The 20091-nt window shown below is 35.1% G+C and overlaps 1 pseudogene; it reads right to left on the minus strand.

Moving 5' to 3' along the window:
- Window positions 1–11863: 11863 nt before the first annotated feature.
- On the minus strand, window positions 11864–12541 carry LOC107872097 (annotated as a pseudogene).
- Window positions 12542–20091: the final 7550 nt, after the last annotated feature.

Raw genomic sequence — 20091 nt, forward strand, 5'->3', positions numbered from 1 at the left:
GGATTTGAGCAAATTTGGTATCGATGGAAAGATTATTCGATTCCCCGCATGATAAAAACTGAAAATATTGAAAATACCATGTGTATAAAAGTGAATTCATCTTTCAAAGAAATCTTCTAACATTCTTGGGAAACTTTTCAAGCTAGGAAAAGTACGGGGTGTTACAGCTAACCATGCCAACAACAAAGCAGATAACTGGTCTAGTACATAACATAGCATACATGAGGCTCCCTACAGCAGAAGCATAAAGGACCATCTTCATTCTCTCTATCTCATCGGTCGTTTTGGGCAACTGGTCTTTTGATAGAGTAATTCCATGCCTAAAAGGAAGGAATCTCTTTTTGGAATTTTGCATGCTAAATCTTACAACAATAGTGTCAATATAAAGTGCTTGAGATAAGCCTAATATCCTTTGTTTACGATCTCGCATAAGCTTAATCTCAAGGATATGAGCCGCTTCTCCCAAGTCTTTCATATCAAAACGCGAGGACAGCCACTCCTTAACAGAATTCAACATGCATACCTTATTTTCTATGAGCAAAATGTCATCTACGTACAGAATCAAAAATGTTACTCTATCTCCATCTTTTTATAAACACATGACTCATTTTCACATTGATTAAAATCAAAAGTCTTAATTGAATTATCAAAACAAGTATTCCATGCTCTAGATGTTTGTTTCAAACCATAAATTGGGTTTTTAAGCTTACAAAACTTATGTTCATTACCATTTTCCATGAAACCTTCTGGTTGTGCCATATAAATGCTCATCAAGACTTCCATTTAGGAAATCCGTCTTGACATCCATTTGCCAAATCTTATAATCATAATAAGCAGCAATGGATAAGAGAATCCTAATGGACTTAAGCATAGCTACAGACAAAAATTTTTCCTCATAATCAATTCTTTCTTTTTGAGTAAACTCTTTCACAATAAGCCTAGCCTTAAAAGTTTGCACTTTTCCATCCACACCTCTCTTTTTCTTATAGATCCATGTACATGCAATGGGTTTGACTCCCGTAGGTGGTTCTACAAGTTCCCATACTTGATTGGAATACATAGACTCCATTTCAGATTTTATAGCAGCAATCCACATTTTAGCATCTTTATCATGTAGTGCTTCGGCGTAATTAGGAGGTTCCATATTAGGCTCCTCAGGGATTCTATCATATAATTTTCCCAAGAGCACAAATTGTAAAGGTTTTCTAATCATTCTCCTACTACGACGACAAGTTACTACAGGATCTGCTACATTTGGAACTAAATTTTGAACACCCTCAATGTCTTGTTGTACTATGACAGGTTCCTCGATATTATTCTGAACGTTTTACTCCATAATTGCAGGCTGCTCGACATTACGCCCACTACTTTAAGGTAGTGTAATGTCAAGTATTTGCTCTTGTGCAACCTCTTGCCAATTGACATTTCTCCCACTACGTGGATGCAATGGTATGTCAATAATAGTTTTTGAAATTTGTTCTTGTATTTCATTATTCGTTATTCTATTACTCAATTCCTGTAAAACAATTTTACTTCTAGGAACATGGTTCATTAAATAATCCTCTTCAAAAAATCTGGCATTTGTCGAAACAATTACCTTCTGTTCCTTAGGACAATAAAATAAACCCCCTTTTGTTCCTTTTTGATATCCAATAAAAATGCACACTTCTGTCCTAGATTCCAACTTATCAGTTTTTTCTTTTAGCTCATGTGCTGGAAAACCCCAAACCCAAATATGTCGGAGGCTAGGCTTGCGCCCACTCTACAATTCAGATGGGGTTAAAGGTACTGATTTTGAAGGAACCAAGTTCAGAATATAATTTACAGTTTCTAATGCATAACCCCAAAAGAAAAAGGGTAAATCTGAATAACTTAACATTGATCTAACCATTTCCATAAGATTTCTATTTCGGCATTCTGCCATACCATTTTGTTGTGGTGTTCCCGGAGCAAAATAGTGAGATGTAATTCTTGATTCTGATAAGTATTTAATGAATTCCACATAAAAGTATTCACCACCACGATCAGATCATAATGTATGGATATGTTTGTTATGTCGCTTTTCCGTTTCCATCTAAAATTCTTTGAATTTTTTGAAGCATTCAAATTTACGACGCAACATATAAATGTATCTATATTTTGAGTAATCATATGTGAAAGTCACAAAATACTCAAAATCACCTATTTCTTGTATACTCATTGGACCACACAAATCAGTATGAATTAATTATAACTTATTACCGGCTCTATTTCCATTGGAAGAAAAATGTCTCTTGGTCATTTTACCTTCTAAACAAGATTCACAAGTTGGAAGTGCCTTCACTTTCAATGAGCTCAAAGGTCCATCAGAAACCAACCGTGAGATCCCATATATATTTATATGACATAGACGTAAGTGCCTTAAGTATATTTCACTCAATTTCAAAATACGTTTTCTTTTATGTGATTGATCAATATTATTAAGTTCCATATTTTGTAGCATATCATGGGAAACATCAAATACAAACAAATCATGTATTCTAGGAGTAGAAATAATAAAATTCTTATTAAACTTAATAATTGCACAATTATTAGCAAAATAAACATTGTAACCAGCATCCATTATTCTTGAAACTTGTCACGACCCGAACTAGGGCCTGGCCGTGACGGATATCCCAAACCATGAAGGCCCGGACATCCTACTCTATCTGGTAATCATGCACAACATATATATAATAAAATAAAATGAAGAATTATGATCTAATAAGGAAACATGGTCATACTCTGGATTAAGTTTAACAATAAGGAATGAAATCCGAAAATCAGTAACAACATTTGGAACAGTCTGCGAAATCTCTACTACATGAAAATATGACAACTATCTGAAAAGTGGGACAAGGTCCCCAGTAGACCAAAACTGTAATATATGACATAATCTGAAAGGATAGGCCTTCTGGAATGGAGAAGGCTCACCACTGCACAATCTGATCTGCTGTCTGAATTATCTACTGCTTATCTGAACCCCTAGACTGAACCTCAGAACCAAAGAAGTAGGGGAGGGAGGTCAATACAGATGTACTGGTACGTAGAGTAAATCTAAAATAATCATTTATACTTAACATATATGAGAGTAATTTAAAGCAGTTCATAAACATATCATATAGTAGGAAATCTCATGGGCATTTTAAAATACTCTATGAAAACATATGAAATCTGTGACACTCTTTGTCTTACTTCTACGATAGGTGGTGTACCCTACAATCTGTAATCCCATGGACTATATGGATCTGCCATTAACTCAGCAGCCAAGCCCCCAACCCAAGTGTGCCGCAAGGGGCAGAGTCTCTGAATCTACTACACCATACAGCCGTCGCCAGCGTACAATAATAATCTATCCGTATCGGCAAATATGATTTCAGGCTAAGAGTTACTTGAAATCATGCCTTCTTCGGGTAACCACCTAACCCTCTTTATGCCTATTTTTAGTTCTTTAAACATGCATGCTCTGAAAACATACTCTGAAATCTTTAACTCTACCATGGCATATACACATATATGGTATCTTCATACCATTGACTTGGAAGTCACATTCTCTGAGCTATTTATAGCAATTTATATCTCTATTTTAAATCATGAAATTCAAGACCACCATAACAACAATTCGTTCAAGGAACTCATGCTTTAAAATTCATGTAAAACCATGTAAGAAATTCTCTTTATCAACAATTTAACAAACAATGGTGGTCATGTCTAAAGTCTCTATCTCATGCAATTCATCTCTTTAACACAAAACATAGTTATCTCAAGACACCCTCTCAATAATTCTAAATCAATGTTTCAAAGACTATGACATTGAGAAAACATCTTTCAAATCACAGACATGCATTTCAACTCTTTTCCAACAAAACCAAAATCTTTAATTTATCACAAGAGAGGGAGTCCATAATTTAATCTCTCAAATAATCTTAAACCTTAAATTTTATACATATACGTATACATATGTAAATAAACTTAGGGGGAAAGGCCTAAGGGACAAATCAACAATGCATTTAAACATTCATAATGCATAATAAAATTATGTATTTCAAAACCCCTTTCTAAAATAATGCTTGAAAATCTTTAAATCATGTTCTAGTGTTTACAAGCCCATGTAGTTTTTAGGATAAACCCCACGTACATTAAATTATAAGATTTGAAAGATGGAACCTAGATCTTGATAGATGAAACCCGGATCTTGATTTGTTTCTTGGAGATATTGAACTTAAGGCTTGATTTTCTTGATTTTCTTGTTCTTGGAGAAAACCCTAATTTGATCTTATTTTGAGAGTGAAGAGGAAGTTTTTGACGTTGTAAAACTGATAATGATTGATTAATAACACTTAATGGGTGATTTAATTCGTGTGAAAGGTTTTTAGAGTGAGGGAAAGACCAAAATACCCCTGCGAAATCACTTCTCAGTTGCTGAAATTCTTGGCTAACGACCAAGGCTGACAAGCCATCAGCTTTTGTCGTCACCTGGGAGATGAAATTGATGGGTTTCTGCCTAAGGCTGACGACATATTCTGACAAGTCGTCAGATTTGTGACATGTCGTCAGAATTATCGTCACTTAGTTGCCAGGCTGTTATGCTAGAGTAAAATAGGCATAACTTTTTGCTCTGATATCAAATTGTGGCAAAATTGGTAGAGTTGGAAAGAGGACTCAAATACCTTTCATTTGATATATATTAGGCAACTTAGTTCGTCATATACAAGGAGTTATGACCGATTGAAGTTGACCCGAGTTTCGACACTCACTAAAACTCGAACGATAGGAAAGCTTTCAACTAGTCCTTGAGTTAAAGGACCTCTATGATCTCGAATCATGCTCAACTAAATTCACACACTACATAATTTATTAAAACACTATATTTACATCGAATTTATGGCTTTTGGAACATCTACACGAAGGAATGACGGTTTTCGTTCTAGCCCAAAATACGGGGTGTTACATTATCCCCGCCTTGGGATCATTCGTCCCCGAATGATGGGTAGGAACATTGAAGCTTAAAGGTCTGGAATAACTCAGACATGATGTGTCTTCTAAGAAAGGATATAACTGATCTAAAACATTTAAACTTCTATCATGAAATTGAATTCTGAGTTGACTTGACTTTACTTGCTTGAAGGAGTTGATTCATTCTAAGAGTTTAGGATTTCCTTGGAGTTTTCATGGTCTAATCATACATATTGAATTGAGGAGTGATACCTTATGCAAGTATGAATAATGAGACAACTGGACTTAGATCGGATCAAGGTATTACACTGTCTGAGCTAAAATACTTGGGAAAATTTAGGATTATGTGCTGAACTCTTATGAAGCGAGTCATGACTATATAGCTGAATCTGAAACATGATGCTTGGAGTGAACTGGATTCGCAATGTACATGGATGGAATATATTATCTCTCAACACTCTTTCTAAAAAAGTTCCAGTAGCATTAGGGAGAAAGAATTTGGGCACAAATTACACCAGGCATCCAACTACGGAATCACAACATTGACACTACTCTATAGCACGAAATATAGACATGTAACTCATAAACTAGGATAGAATTACCAAACCTTAGGCAATGCAACTTCTTACTTCCAAGGTTAGTCACACTTCTAAAATACTCTCTCAACTATACTTTCCCCTTAAACACCATGCTCATTGATTCCACTTATTTTTCTTACATGGCCGCTGATATTTCCATCTACTAATATCTAAACTGAACTAAATCCCCTCACCATCTTCAAGCCTAACTCAAAATCACAAGACGCACCATATAATAATGTAGTACTAGTTTGAATCATGAATTCAGTATACCCTGCGTTTCACAATTCCTCATCTCATGTATAATTCTTATTGCCACTCCAGCAATCACCTTCAACTTCTCATTAGACATCCACAAACACTCAAAGCATCCATTCGTATGTATTCAAACATAACATTTAAGCCTATCTTCATATCCACATATGCACTTCTAAACAAACTCATAAAAAATCTTTCTCAAATTCTCTAATACTTCTATCCATAACAACTTTCCAGCACTATTCAGATGATACACATAAAATATTCTCAACTAGCCAAGCCATACATAAAACTTTACCTCAAAATTCTTTCAACTTATGGACTTACATAAAACAAGTACACAATAATTTTTCCCAAATATAACACATAAAACTTCAACTAACCTTGACATGTATCAAAGACTTGGCCTCAATCTTACCCCATAATTACTACCTTAACTCAAATAAGCACACAACCATCTTTCATCAACAAGAAATGTTTCCTCTTTTCCATCTAGACAACTATTCATCATCACTATCTCGACCTAAGGGAAAAAGGTCACTAAAAATTGGAATACCGGAATCCGAAACATGATGGGAGTACTAATCATAACTTGATACCCTACTGAAGAGTGAGGAATAGAGCACTCATGGAATGTACTCATTAAAGAGATCTAATCTGAGGGCGTACTTGATATAAATCTGAATTTTCACTGATCATTAAGTGTATCACATGTGTACAAGAGTCATGAACTGCATGACCTGAATTTTTTTGGAATTCACAACTTATGGAAAATGATTCTGACTGCTAAACAAACTGGGAACTCATCATACTAGGAACTAGGAGAGTACATGATTCCTTATCATATGCATGAACACGGACTATGATCATGAAGCTGAAACATAAAGCATGAGTATGTATTGGAATAACTGAAGTAAACTGATGAAATAAGAATAGGTTGAGCATTGTTCTTTCTCACGTCCAATTCTACAACTTACTGGCACATCTATTAGCATCTGAAAACTTGACTTGGTTACTGATTCAACCATCTCTCCCTTAGATTTAAGCCATTACTCTAAGTCTGTGAACCACTATATATACTCTGGTATAAACTGAAATCACCTTACTCTAGAGTCGGGGATATAACAATACACATAAAACTAAACTTACCCTGTAAGGTGGTATCTTCATGTATAACAACAATGCTAATACCTCCTTCTAAGATTCAACCCTTAGGTTTCTATAGCCCCAAAAGTCATCTTATAATAGCTTAAATATTCACCAACTTAGATTCTTCTAACACTAAACATGGATATCTCCATACCTTTGACGGACCATACCACATCTGTCATAGTCTACCAGCATCATGCCTACAAACTTATATTTTTACACCATGAGAATCAAGATTATACACAAAAAAAAAAGTTCAACATCATTAATCATAACTCCATAACTTAGCTATCAAGAACATCATATATTATCTAACTAGTCTTTCTCCGCCTAGGAACTCAGTACTACTAACCACAAAACATGAAATGATCCTTGAAAATAATGCAACCCCATAGCATCTTGGGCGTACTTCTACATCATACTTACAACATCAGACTTGATTACGAATCAAATAAACTTAAGCTCTTGTATACACTGTTCAAGCCTACTAGACCACTTTCACACAACTAACAGCCACCACAACAATCATTATATCCACCTTGATCACCATCTACTATTCCAACTTAGTGTCTAGTTTTAGCTATGATGAACCACAACTTCACACAATTTCCTTACATGCTAAACATCTGAAAACATTAATCCGCCAAAACTTCACAACAGTTAGGATTAATCACAACCCTATGATCTATCTTATTTAAAATCCATTAACACATCCTTCTTCTACACATCATTACTATCTACCTTTTTATAAAACTAAACTTAGTTCATAGATCTATGAGTCCTAACAACTCCCTCTTGCAACCTCAGGGGCATCTACATTAACAATACTCATCCACTAAGTACCTTCATCAATAACCTATAATTTTCTTGTACAACAAGCACCATCAACAACTCTTTTTATACTTCAAGTAAACAACAATTTGCCTTAACTAATAACTCCTTCTCTATCTTACCTTCTACTAAACTAACACACAGGGACGTATCACTTCATTACCAACTCAATCTCATGCAAAAAGATTTGGCCATACATATATTCAATAAATTTCCATTACTACTTTTCTTGATATTACGCCACTAAATCCCCAGTCCCGACCAACACAGGAACAACAAGATGAATAATAAGTTGCTAGTGAATCAAAATAGGCCCCACACAGCTTCACTAGACTTTGATTTTTTTCTTTTTTTGAACAAGAAAATGAGATGAATGACAAGGCAACTATGCTAGTGAATCGAAAGAGCCCTACACGGCTTCACTAGACTTTTGGTTTCAACAACACAATGATAACAAGATTACAAGAGATAGAAACTTGACACATAATATTCAATGATCTAAGAATACACATCTTACCCTGTATGAATAAAAATCTAAGTCAAACACTTCCCCCTACAGACTGCCATACAATCCACACATGCTACTAGCTACCACATTAGTCTATCACAATAAAAGGATAAATTATTCTCAAACATCAGTTATTCAACTAAATTATTTATTCACACAAAAGTCACCCTCACTCAGACTTCTAACATTATGACTTCATATTACCAGCTTCTTGGTCTAATCTCACTACCAATAGATCATGACATCGATACTTTAACTTATACTACTACTCAGGTAAAAATACGGTTCCAACATTCTGCTACACCTCATTCCCTCTTAAACATGACATCTGCAACATAAATTTTTGAAAAGGACTGAATACCCTTAATACCGCAGGCTAAAAAATAAGATTTCATCAGAACCAAAATTCGCACTAGAATCAATCCACTCTATAGCACTAACAGACTTTTCTCAAGTCTTTGCACAATTTTTAAAATCTTATATGACATCAAAAAGGACTATACAATATAAATTCTAAACTTCTCACTTGATTCACGATAATAATGAGATATATCAGAGCCTATCAAAGTAAGGAAAGAATTGGGATAACTTTACTTTCGTATGGGCAACACCATAGCATGAATTAGAGTATAAAAGAGGAACATTCTAACTCAATAGCACAAACCAGAACATTAAGAAAGAGAAACATTCCTAAACACCTAGTAACCTCCTACTTATAAGTGTGATGTGCTACACACCCATAAACAAGACTCTACTCGACGCGATTTCGAAGGTACCTTGGGACTATGAACCGTGCTTTGATACCAAGTTTGTCACGACCCAAACTAGGGCCAGGCCATGATGGACATCCCAAACCATGAAGGTCCGGACTTCTTACTCTATCTAGTAGTCATGCACAACATTCATATAATAAAAGAAAATGCGGAATTACAATCTAATATGAAAACATGATCATACTCTGGATTAAGTTTAACAATAAGGAATGAAATTTGAAAATCACTAACAACATCTGGAACAGTCTACGAAATCTCTACTACATGAAAATCTGACAACTATCTACAAACTAGGACAAGGCCCCCAGTAGACCAAAACTGTAATAGATGACATAATCTGAAAGGACATGCCTTCTAGAATAGAGAAGGCTCACCACTGCACAATCTGATCTGCTGTCTAAATTATCTATTGCTTATTTGGACCCCTAGACTGAGCCTCAGAACCTGAGAGGTAGGGAAGAGAGATCAATACAGATGTACTGGTATGCAGAGCAAATCTAAAATAATCATTTATATTCAACATATATCAAAGCATTTTAAAGTAGTTCATAAACATATCATATAGTAAGAAATCACGTGGGCATTTTAAAAGACTCTATGAAAACATATGAAATCTGTGACACTCTTTGTCTTACTTCTGTGCTAGGTAGTGTACCCTACAATCTGTAATCCCACAGGCTATATGAGATCTGCCATTAAATCGGCAGCCAAGCCCCTAACCCAAGTGTACCGCAAGGGGTGGATTCTCTGAATGTACTACGCCACACGGCCGTCACCAGTGTACAATAATAATCTACCCGTATCGGTAAATACGATTTCAGGCTAAGAGTTACTTGAACTCATGCCTTCTTCGGGTAACCACCTAACCCTCTTTATGCCTATTTTTAGTTCTTTAAACATGCATGCTCTGAAAACATACTCTGAAATCTTTAACTCCGTCATGGCATATACACATATATGGTATCGTCATACCATTGACTTACAAGTCACATTCTCGGAGCCATTTATAGCAGTTTATATATCTATTTTCAAATCATGAAATTCAGGACCACCATAACAACAATTCATTCAAGGAACTCATGATTTAAAATTTATGTAAAACCATGCAAGCAATTCTCTTTATAAACAATTTAACAAATAATGGTGGCCATATCCAAAGTCTCTATATCTTACAATTCTTCTCTTCAAAACATAGTTATCTCAAGACACCCTGTCAATAATTCTAAATCAATGTTTCAAATACTATGACATTGAAACATCTTTCAAATCATAAACATGCATTTCAACTCTTTTCCAACAAAATCAAAATCTTTAATTTATCACAAGAGAGGGAGTCCATAATTTATGCTCTCAAACAATCTTAAACCTCAAATTTTATACATATATGTATACATGTAAATCAACTTAGGAGGAAAGGCCTAAGGGCCAAATCAACAATGCATTTAAACATTCATAATGCATAATAAAATCATGTATTTAAAAACCCCTTTCTAAAATTATGCTTGAAAATCTTTAAATCATGTTCTAGTGTTTTCAAGCCCATATAATTTTTAGGATAAACCCCACGTACCTTAAATTATAAGATCTGAAAGATGAAACCTAGATCTTGATAGATGAAACCCGGATCTTGATTTGTTTCTTAGAGATATTGAACTTAAGGCTTGATTTTCTTGAATTTTTTGTTCTTGAAGAAAATCCTAATTTGATCCTATTTTGAGAGTGAAGAGGAAGTTTTTGATATTGTAAAACTAATAATAATTGATTAATAACACTCAAGGGGTGATTTAATTCGTGTATAAGGTTTTTGGAGTGAGGGAAAGACCAAAATACCCCTACAAAATCACTTCTCAGTTGCTGAAATTCTCGGCTGACGACTAAGGCTAACAAGCCGTTAGATTTGTGACAAGTCAACAGCTTTTGTCGTCACCTAGGAGCTGAAATTGATGGGTTTCTACCTAACGCTGACGACATATTCTGACAAGTCGTCAGATTTGTGACAAGCCATCAGAATTGTAGTCACTCAGTTTCCAGGCTGATATGCTGGAGTAAAATTGGCATAGCTTTTTGCTCCAATATCGGATTTTGGCAAAATTGGTGGCGTTAAAAAGAGGACTCAAAGTCCTTTCATTTGATATATAGTAGGACACCCAGTTCATCATATACAAGGAGTTATGACTGATTGAAGTTCACCTAAGTTTCGACGCTCATTAAAACTGGAACAATAGGAAAGCTTTCAATTAGTCCTTGAGTTAAGGGACCTCTATGATCTCGACTCATGCTAAACTAAATTCACACACTACATAATTTATTAAATCACTATATGTACATCAAATTTATGGCTTTTGGAACATCTACGCGAAGGAATGATGATTTTCATTCTAGCCCAAAATACGGAGTGTTACAAAACTGAAAGCAAATTCCTTCTTATAGAAGGTACGTAAAGAACATTATTCAAAGTCAAAACTCTAGAACTACTAGACGAATTAGAAATATTTTTTATAGCTAAGGATGGTGCTGGTTCCCTATTTTCTTGAAACACGTTAAGTTCATTTTCACTTAGGCATCGTGTTTCCTAAAACCCCTGCAAGGATGTGCAGATATGATTAGCGGCTCTCGAATATATAGCCCAAAATTGGGTAGAAACGGCCGCTAAAAATGTTTCAACGACATATGAAAAATATGTACCTTGTTTCTACATCTTAGCTATGTAGCCGGGACACTGTTTCTTATAATGACCAGGTTGCTTGAAATGATAGCATTTGACCTTGGGCTTAGCCCACCACCATTAGCACCTAAAACCTTATGAGGCTTCTTCTTTTTTTCTTTTTGCCTTTCGGCTTAGAAGTCAAAGACGAAGGTTTTTCAACCATCAACGCCGCAGGAGGAGCTTGTTGCTTAATGATTGATTCTACCGCTTGTAGCTTATTCAACAGTTTTGCAAGAGATAAGTCCATTTTATTTATGTTATAATTCAAGCAAAACTGCTGAAAACTATCTGGCAGAGTCTGTAGGACCATCTCAACCTGAGACTCCTGATCAATAACCACACTAAGAATTTCCAGCTCGTTCAATAGACTCATCATTTTGAGAACATATTCCCTTACCGAAGTTCTTTCAACCATTTTCATGGTCAAAAGTGCTTTCATGGCAAGATCTTGTTCACCAAACATCTCTTCGAGATTCAAGCATATCATAAGCAGTAGTCATGGACTGATGTTGATGCTGCAACATATTTGCCATAGAGGCAAGAATGTAGTATCTTGCCATCTCGACAGCCTTGACCCACTTTTTGTATGCTTTAATCTCATCATCAGTGGGTTCATCCAACTTAACAGGACATTCCTCAACCAGCACAAATTTAAAGCCCTCAGCAGTAAGAATAATATCCAAATTACGTTCCAGTCCACATAGTTAGGGCCTTCTAATTTATTTTAATTCAGGATAGAAGTTAAGGGATTGAATGAAGACATGATTAATCTGTTATATAATCAAATTAAAATAGATCATTAGACATGCTGTAGAATAATAAAATTCTTCAAAAACAAATCACACATATAACCATGCATATAAACAGTTAGAATCGTTAGGAAAGCTTAACCATTTAAGCAAATATACATGTAATGTCAGATATTTTATCTCTTAAATGAAACAGAACCAACTTAGTTGGAGAGTCAACTATTGATTTTAGTTAGATAAATATCACATTTCATAAGTCTCTATATCATTGAACCAACATGTAACTTAGTTGAAAATTTAATACAAGTCATAAAAAATAAGAGACTATAAAATAGTATTACAATATACAAGTTTATCCGATGGAGAAGATGCCGATGTCAACATGTAAACTCACATTATGATCTGTTATTAACCACTGAAAATCATAAGGAATGATCTCTATCAGCACTGGTTTGCGAAAAATAATTTTTTCAAAATTTTTAATTTTTCTAAAAAAATAAAAATGCCCCAAAACTCATCAAAACAACCCCGAATGGCCAAACTTGGTCTGGATAGCAATTAATTGTGTGTATTATTTAGTGGGTCATTTCCAATAAATGAACCAAATTTCAGGTCATTCGGAGTTCGTCAAAAAACTGAAAAACTCCAAAATTGACCAAATCAACAATTATTGGTCGAGCTGTTACGAGGGACAGCAGCGCTTCCTGCACTGCTTGGCCTTACTGCTACTGTTCATACAGTGAGTAACGACTATAGTTGGTCATAGTCGAGACTCATCATCATTTTGAACTTAATCTGTAAAATTAATTTTCACAAAACTATGCAAAATTCGTTTTATGCTTTCTTGATGATAAACTTAAATTCCATTTTAATCAATAACATCATCAAAACATGAAAAACAACCAGCAACAACATGATTTATACAATTATTATCAAAAATATGTACAAAAAATCATGCAGTTTCTTTTACATTATCTAGCATATGTAAGAAGACTACTGATACCAATTGTTAGAACATGCACAACGGAAGCAATAATTCTATAGGATCAATAACTTACATATAATCTAGATAACGTAATCAAAACGACAATTAAAAAACTTACCTCTTGAAGCTTTTACAAATATTGTCCAATGTCTTGGCCTTCAGTTTTGCAGTCTTCTACTATTGCCTGACTTAACCATTGCTTATCAAACTTGTGTGGGCAATTCTTTTTGGACTCAAAGAATAGATGAAATTCTTTTTATCTTCTGAACCCTAAACCCTATTTATTCTTTTCTTTTCTCATAAATAAGAAAAAACAAGAGGCAAACGTTTTTAGGCCTCTTTAGTTGTCCAAAACGTTTTCAACCATTTAAAGTCAGAAGATATTATCTTCCTTCCAGAAGACCAGTAAATAATATTACTTCTTCTAGTAAGTTCCTTTTTTTTTTCAAAATTGATTAGTTAATCAGGTATAGCAGAGACTGCAGATTTATTAAGAGAGGTTTCCAATTATGATATTAATTCGATGATGAAAGAATTATCATATCATAATAAATTATAAATTATTCCACTAAAAATATGTAATTGCACTCCTCAATTTAATTTCAAAATCTACCATTACATCTTATTTAACTCCCCATGTTAAAATTACCGACACCAATTGATTAAATTAAATTCTCTGAAAAATTTAACTCATTAATTAATTTAATCCTTTATTTATAATGCTTAACTTATTTCACATGACGGATATAAAATCCACCTGAATGGTTTTCATGTGAAAACTTATAAGCAACCATAAAGGGGTGTCTTCTATCTCAAGTCCGAGACATGGTTCTATCAACCAATTAATATTTCACTAAGTGATTCATCATCATCCAACCTATCAAGAATATGTTGACTCACAAAAGAGTCTCACCTTTTAATAGATTAAAATGATAAAACAAACCATATAGATCATAATAATTTTATCAAGATTAAGAGTATAAGTACATGTAATGGTCTAGAGAAATCGTTTATTAATATTCAGAACATAAACGAATATCTCTAATTGGTCCATTCAATACATACGAAATGTAGTTGTAACGCCCCAGAAAATGGGTCCCGGAGCGTCATACGGTGCTTGAGGCTACGAGTAGCCCCAAGTAAACCCTTTGAGCCATTTTCATTCAGTTCAACACAAATCAACGGGATTTCCATAAATAACCCTCAAATATCAACAGAGTAATCATCATCCAAGAATAAAAGAATTTCAGAAAGATAACAAAATACAACTTATTATTCAACTCCCAACATCTATACTAGTCTGACAAGCCTCTAAGAGAATCAATAAAACCAGCGAGCCATTGAGACATGCCCCAACTGACTCATACTCAGTTATCAAATGTAAACAATTTCGTGAAACCAACATCAGACATCACGTCCTCAGAACATGAGGACTCACCACAACAGAGGATGTAGAACAACGTGCCCAAAAAATCACTGTTGAACCTGGAACTAAGCACCTGAACCTACATTCTGAGAAAATACAGCCCACATCCGAAGATATGGGTCAGTACCATGAAAAGGAACCGAGTATATGGGGATGTATGTAGTTGTATAAACATCATCATCATAAATATTTATAAGAAATATGCAGGATGTATGAAAGACTCACATAGCCCGAAAAAAATCATCATAATCATGAGAGGATGAAATAAGTACAATAACACATGTGAGTCATTATATAATTTGTCAATCACTTTCAGTTCATCAAGAATATCAATTCTCATAATGTAAATATCATTTAAATCTTTCGAAAGAATAACTTTCACAATTCCACTTTCAAATCACTTCACCATTCACCATAGACACAAGGAAACACACACACACTGGGAGATCCTATAACTGACATAAACCATGTGAGCTACATGGAGTCCAACGTACAACCCACGTTGGGGAGAGCCGTCCTATCCTTGCCATCGGAGTAGGACTATCGATATCAAATCCACATAAACTAGTGATCACTATATAAATCAGTCTTAGGTTCACTCCTACGGGGGCACGTAGTTCTAGGGAAGTAAGGTCTCTTTATACCTCCCACTCGGTGTTAAAGATTTCTCCCGGACTTAGTTCAGATCATTTCAAAGACAATCCACAACAAAACAATTTCAGTAATATATAAATATACATCGGGAGCCATCATGCTTCCCATCTATCAAAATCAACCACGTTGTGGATTTCTTTCACACTCGATTTCAAAACAACTTCATTAAGACCAAAAGATCAAATCATTCAAAATATCTCAAATATTCAACATCAACGTGCTTATAACACACACTTTCTCAAAAACCACAATTTCCAATGGGGATTCATGACCCAAATATCAAAATCATGATAAATATCGTTCAAGATTCATGCTTTATATCTCCACACATGTAAATTAATCTTTCAAAATCATAAATATCAAGATTTCAGTACTTTTTCCTGCACGTTTTACTGTTCACTACTATTCATGGTTCAATTGGAAGGTTCATCACTCGTCGCTTGGGTGTCTGTTTTGGATGATCCACATATCGTTGGAAAGCTTATTCGATACTCTACGCAATGGTGGGTCATAATATAAGACATTCCACACAAAAAATTTATAATTCATTCTAGAAGATAGAACCCAACACGTTTACGCATAAAATTTCAACGAAAAATTTCCCGGGGTATTACATCATCCCCTCCTTAGAAACATTCATCCTCGAATGATGTTAGACATGCCAAGATTAGATAGGGAATAGAGGATACAGCTGAAACCATTCGTTAGACTCATCACCACATCGTTTCTCACTCCGAATGCAACATAGAAATGCATAAATTCAAGAAACTACAGCTGAACGCATAATAAATGACAGCTGAACTGCTGCAACTTTTATCAAAAGTGCATGATTTAGGAAAGAACGGTACCTTCGGCTATATCGGAGTTCGCAAAAAATAGGTGCGGGTACTTGGATCGCATATCCGCCTCAGCTTCCCAAGTTGCACCTTCAACAGATTGGTTTCGCCACAATACCTTAACCAAGGGAACTTCTTTGTTCCTTAGTCTTCGGACACTGAAATCAAGAATCTCAACAGGAATCTCATCAAAAGAAAGATTTTCTTGAATATCAGTACTCACAGAGAAATCACTACCATAGCATCGCTAATATGCTTTCAAAGCATGGAGACATGGAATATTGGATGAACAGAGGACAACTTGGAAGGCAGCTCGACTAACACGGCTAAGAATTTTGTAAGGACCAACATAACGAGGACTAGGCTTCCCCTTTTTTCCGAATCTCTTCACCACCCTCATGGGTGAAATTTTCAGATACACTAGGTCACTAACTTCAAACTCAAGGTCTCTCCTTCTAACATCCGCATATGACTTCTGACGACTCTGCGCAGTTTTCAACCTTTCCTTAATCAACTTAAATTTTTCCATATCCTCAAATACAGAATCAGGACCACTCACAGCCACTTCACCCACCTCTAACCAACCTATGGGTGATCTACACTTCCTCTCATATAAGGCTTCAAACGGATCCATGCCAATACTAGAGTGGAAACTGTTATTGTAAGAAAACTCTATCAACGGTAAGTGATCATCCTAACTTTCCTTAAAGTCAAGTGCATAAGCTCTCAACATATCCTCTAAGGTCTGGATGGTCCGCTCAGCCTGACCATCGGTATGCTCATAGATGCCGCACGCTACACACCAATAATCAAGACTCTACTTAACGCGGCTTGTCAGACTCCCTAGGACACCTTAAAACCTTAGGATCTGATACCAAGTTTGTAACGCCCCAAAAAATAGGTCCTGCAGTGTCACACGGTGCTTAAGGCTACGAGTAGCCCCAAGCTAACCCTTTGAGCCATTTTCATTCAGTTCAACACAAATCAACGGGTTTTCCATAAATAACCCTCAAATATCAACAGAGTAATCATCATCCAAGAATAAAAGTTTCAGAAAGATAACAAAATACGACTTATTAGTCAACTCCCAACATCTATACTAGTCTGACAAGCCTCTAAGAGAATCAATAAAACCAGCGAGCCATTGAGACATGCCCCAACTGACTCATACTCAGTTATCAAATATAAACAATTCTGTGAAACCAACATCAGACATCATGTCCTCGGAACATGAGGACTCACCACAACAGAGGATGTAGAACAACGTGCCCGAAGAATCACTGTCGAACCTAGAATTGAGCACCTGAACCTACATTCTGAGAAAATACAGCCCACATCCGAAGATGTGGGTCAGTACCATGGAAAGGAACCGAGTATATGGGGGTGTATGCAGTTGTATAAACATCATCATCATAAATATTTATAAGAAATATGCAGGATGTATGAAAGACTCACATAGCCTGAAAAAAATCATCATAATCATGAGAGGATGAAATAAGTACAATAACATGTGTGAGTCATCATATAATTTGTCAATCACTTTCAGTTCATCAAGAATATCAATTCTCATAATGTAAATATCATTTAAATCTTTCGAAAGAATAACTTTCACAATTCCACTTTCAAATCACTTCACCATTCACCATAGACATAAGGAAACACACACACACTGGGAGATCCTATAACCGACATAAACCATATGAGCTACATGGAGTCCAACGTACAACCCACGTTGGGGAGAGCCGTCCTATCCTTGCCATCGGAGTAGGACTATCAATATCAAATCCACACAAACTAGTGATCACTATATAAATCAACCTCAGGCTCACTCCTACGGGGGCACGTAGTTCTAGGAAAGTAAGGTCGCTTTATACCTCCCACTCGATACTAAAGATTTCTCCCGAACTTAGCTCAGTTCATTTCAAAGACAATCCATAACAAAACAATTTCAGTAATATATAAATATACATCGGGAGCCATCATGCTTTCCATCTATCAAAATCAACCACGTTGTGGATTTCTTTCACACACGAGTTCAAAACAACTCCATTAAGACCAAAAGGTCAAATCATTCAAAATATCTCAAATATTCACCATCAACGTGCTTATACACACACTTTCTCAAAAAAAAAACACAATTTTCAATGGGGATTCACGACCCAAATATCAAAATCATGATAAATATCGTTCAAGATTCATGCTTTATATCTCCACACATGTAAATTCATCTTTCAAAATCACAAACATCAAGATTTCATCATAATCATCATAAGATATGGGTTCATGCTTCAAATTCATAAAAATCAAATAAAAATCATGCCTTTGTAAAGAAAATTACTTTTGGGCACAAGAACGAAAGAGAGTTCTTGTTGAAAAACTCCACATACCTTGAATGATGAACTTTAGATCAATACTCATTTTTGAGATGTTTATCGTGCCTTTGAATGATGGTTCTTGGAGTTCTTGAACAAGGAACTTGGAATCTTGACTAAATTTGCAGAATTAATGGTGAACTTTGGAGGTTCTTGAAGTTGGATGTAGGAGCTTAGAGTTTTCTTTTTGAGGGAATTTGATGAAATATAACATATAATGCTTCTAATAGGCTTTAATATAGGGTTTGGACGGATTTTGGGTGAGGGGAAATGATCAAAACTCCCCTAAAAATTAAAAAAATTCTCGAATCTATCCTTTGGTGGATTGTTTTGATAGTCTGAAGTAGATCAACTATAACGTTTTACTCTGATATTCAAATTGGATGAAACCAATTTCATTAGAAAGAGGACTCTCATATCTTTCCGTTGATATATAGTATCTCACCTAGATCACTGTGTACGAGGAGTTATGATCATTTGAAGTTGACCCAAAAATTCACTTTTGATAGGCTGAAGTAGATCGACCATAACTTTTCTCCGATAGACAAATTGGATGAAACCAATTTCATTGGAAAGAGGACTCGCATCTATTTTCGTTGATATATAGTAGATCACCCAGATCATTATGTACAAGGAGTTATGATCGTTTAAAGTTGGAGCAAAAATACGCCAAGTCTCAGTACTTTTTCCTGCACGTTTTACTATTCACTACTATTCATGGTTCGATCGGAATGTTCATAACTCGTCGCTCGGGTGTCCGTTTTGGATGATCCACATATCGTTGGAAAGCTTATTCGATACTCTACGCAATGGTGGGTCATAATATAAGACATTCCACATGGAAAATTTATAATTCATTCTAATAGATAGAACCCAACACGTTTAAGCACAAAATTTCAATGAAAAAATTTCTGGGGTATTACAGTACTAGCACAAGAAGTCGGAATATTACCACTCCCATAATTAAGATCAAATTATATTTAATCTTATGCTACAATCATCAAGATGTTTGTCCTACCTCATCTTTGATTGTGAATGTTAATTTATTACTTATAAGAACCGACAATTTTAATCTTCCGTGCATGAGTTAAAATACTCCATACACAAAATTGTCTACTATACAAGTAAAGGACACACATGTTAATGCAATGATCTATTCAAATAAATATTTTATTAATATAATAAATAGTCTTTACATGGGATGAAAATATAATACTATAACACAAATTACATGGTTAATAGTATATCCTAACAATTTTTTGGTGGAGCTTTGGACTCTTTAATTAATCCG

Source organism: Capsicum annuum, chromosome 5 (assembly GCF_002878395.1).
Source record: "Capsicum annuum cultivar UCD-10X-F1 chromosome 5, UCD10Xv1.1, whole genome shotgun sequence".
In the NCBI taxonomy this organism is placed as follows: domain Eukaryota; kingdom Viridiplantae; phylum Streptophyta; class Magnoliopsida; order Solanales; family Solanaceae; genus Capsicum; species Capsicum annuum.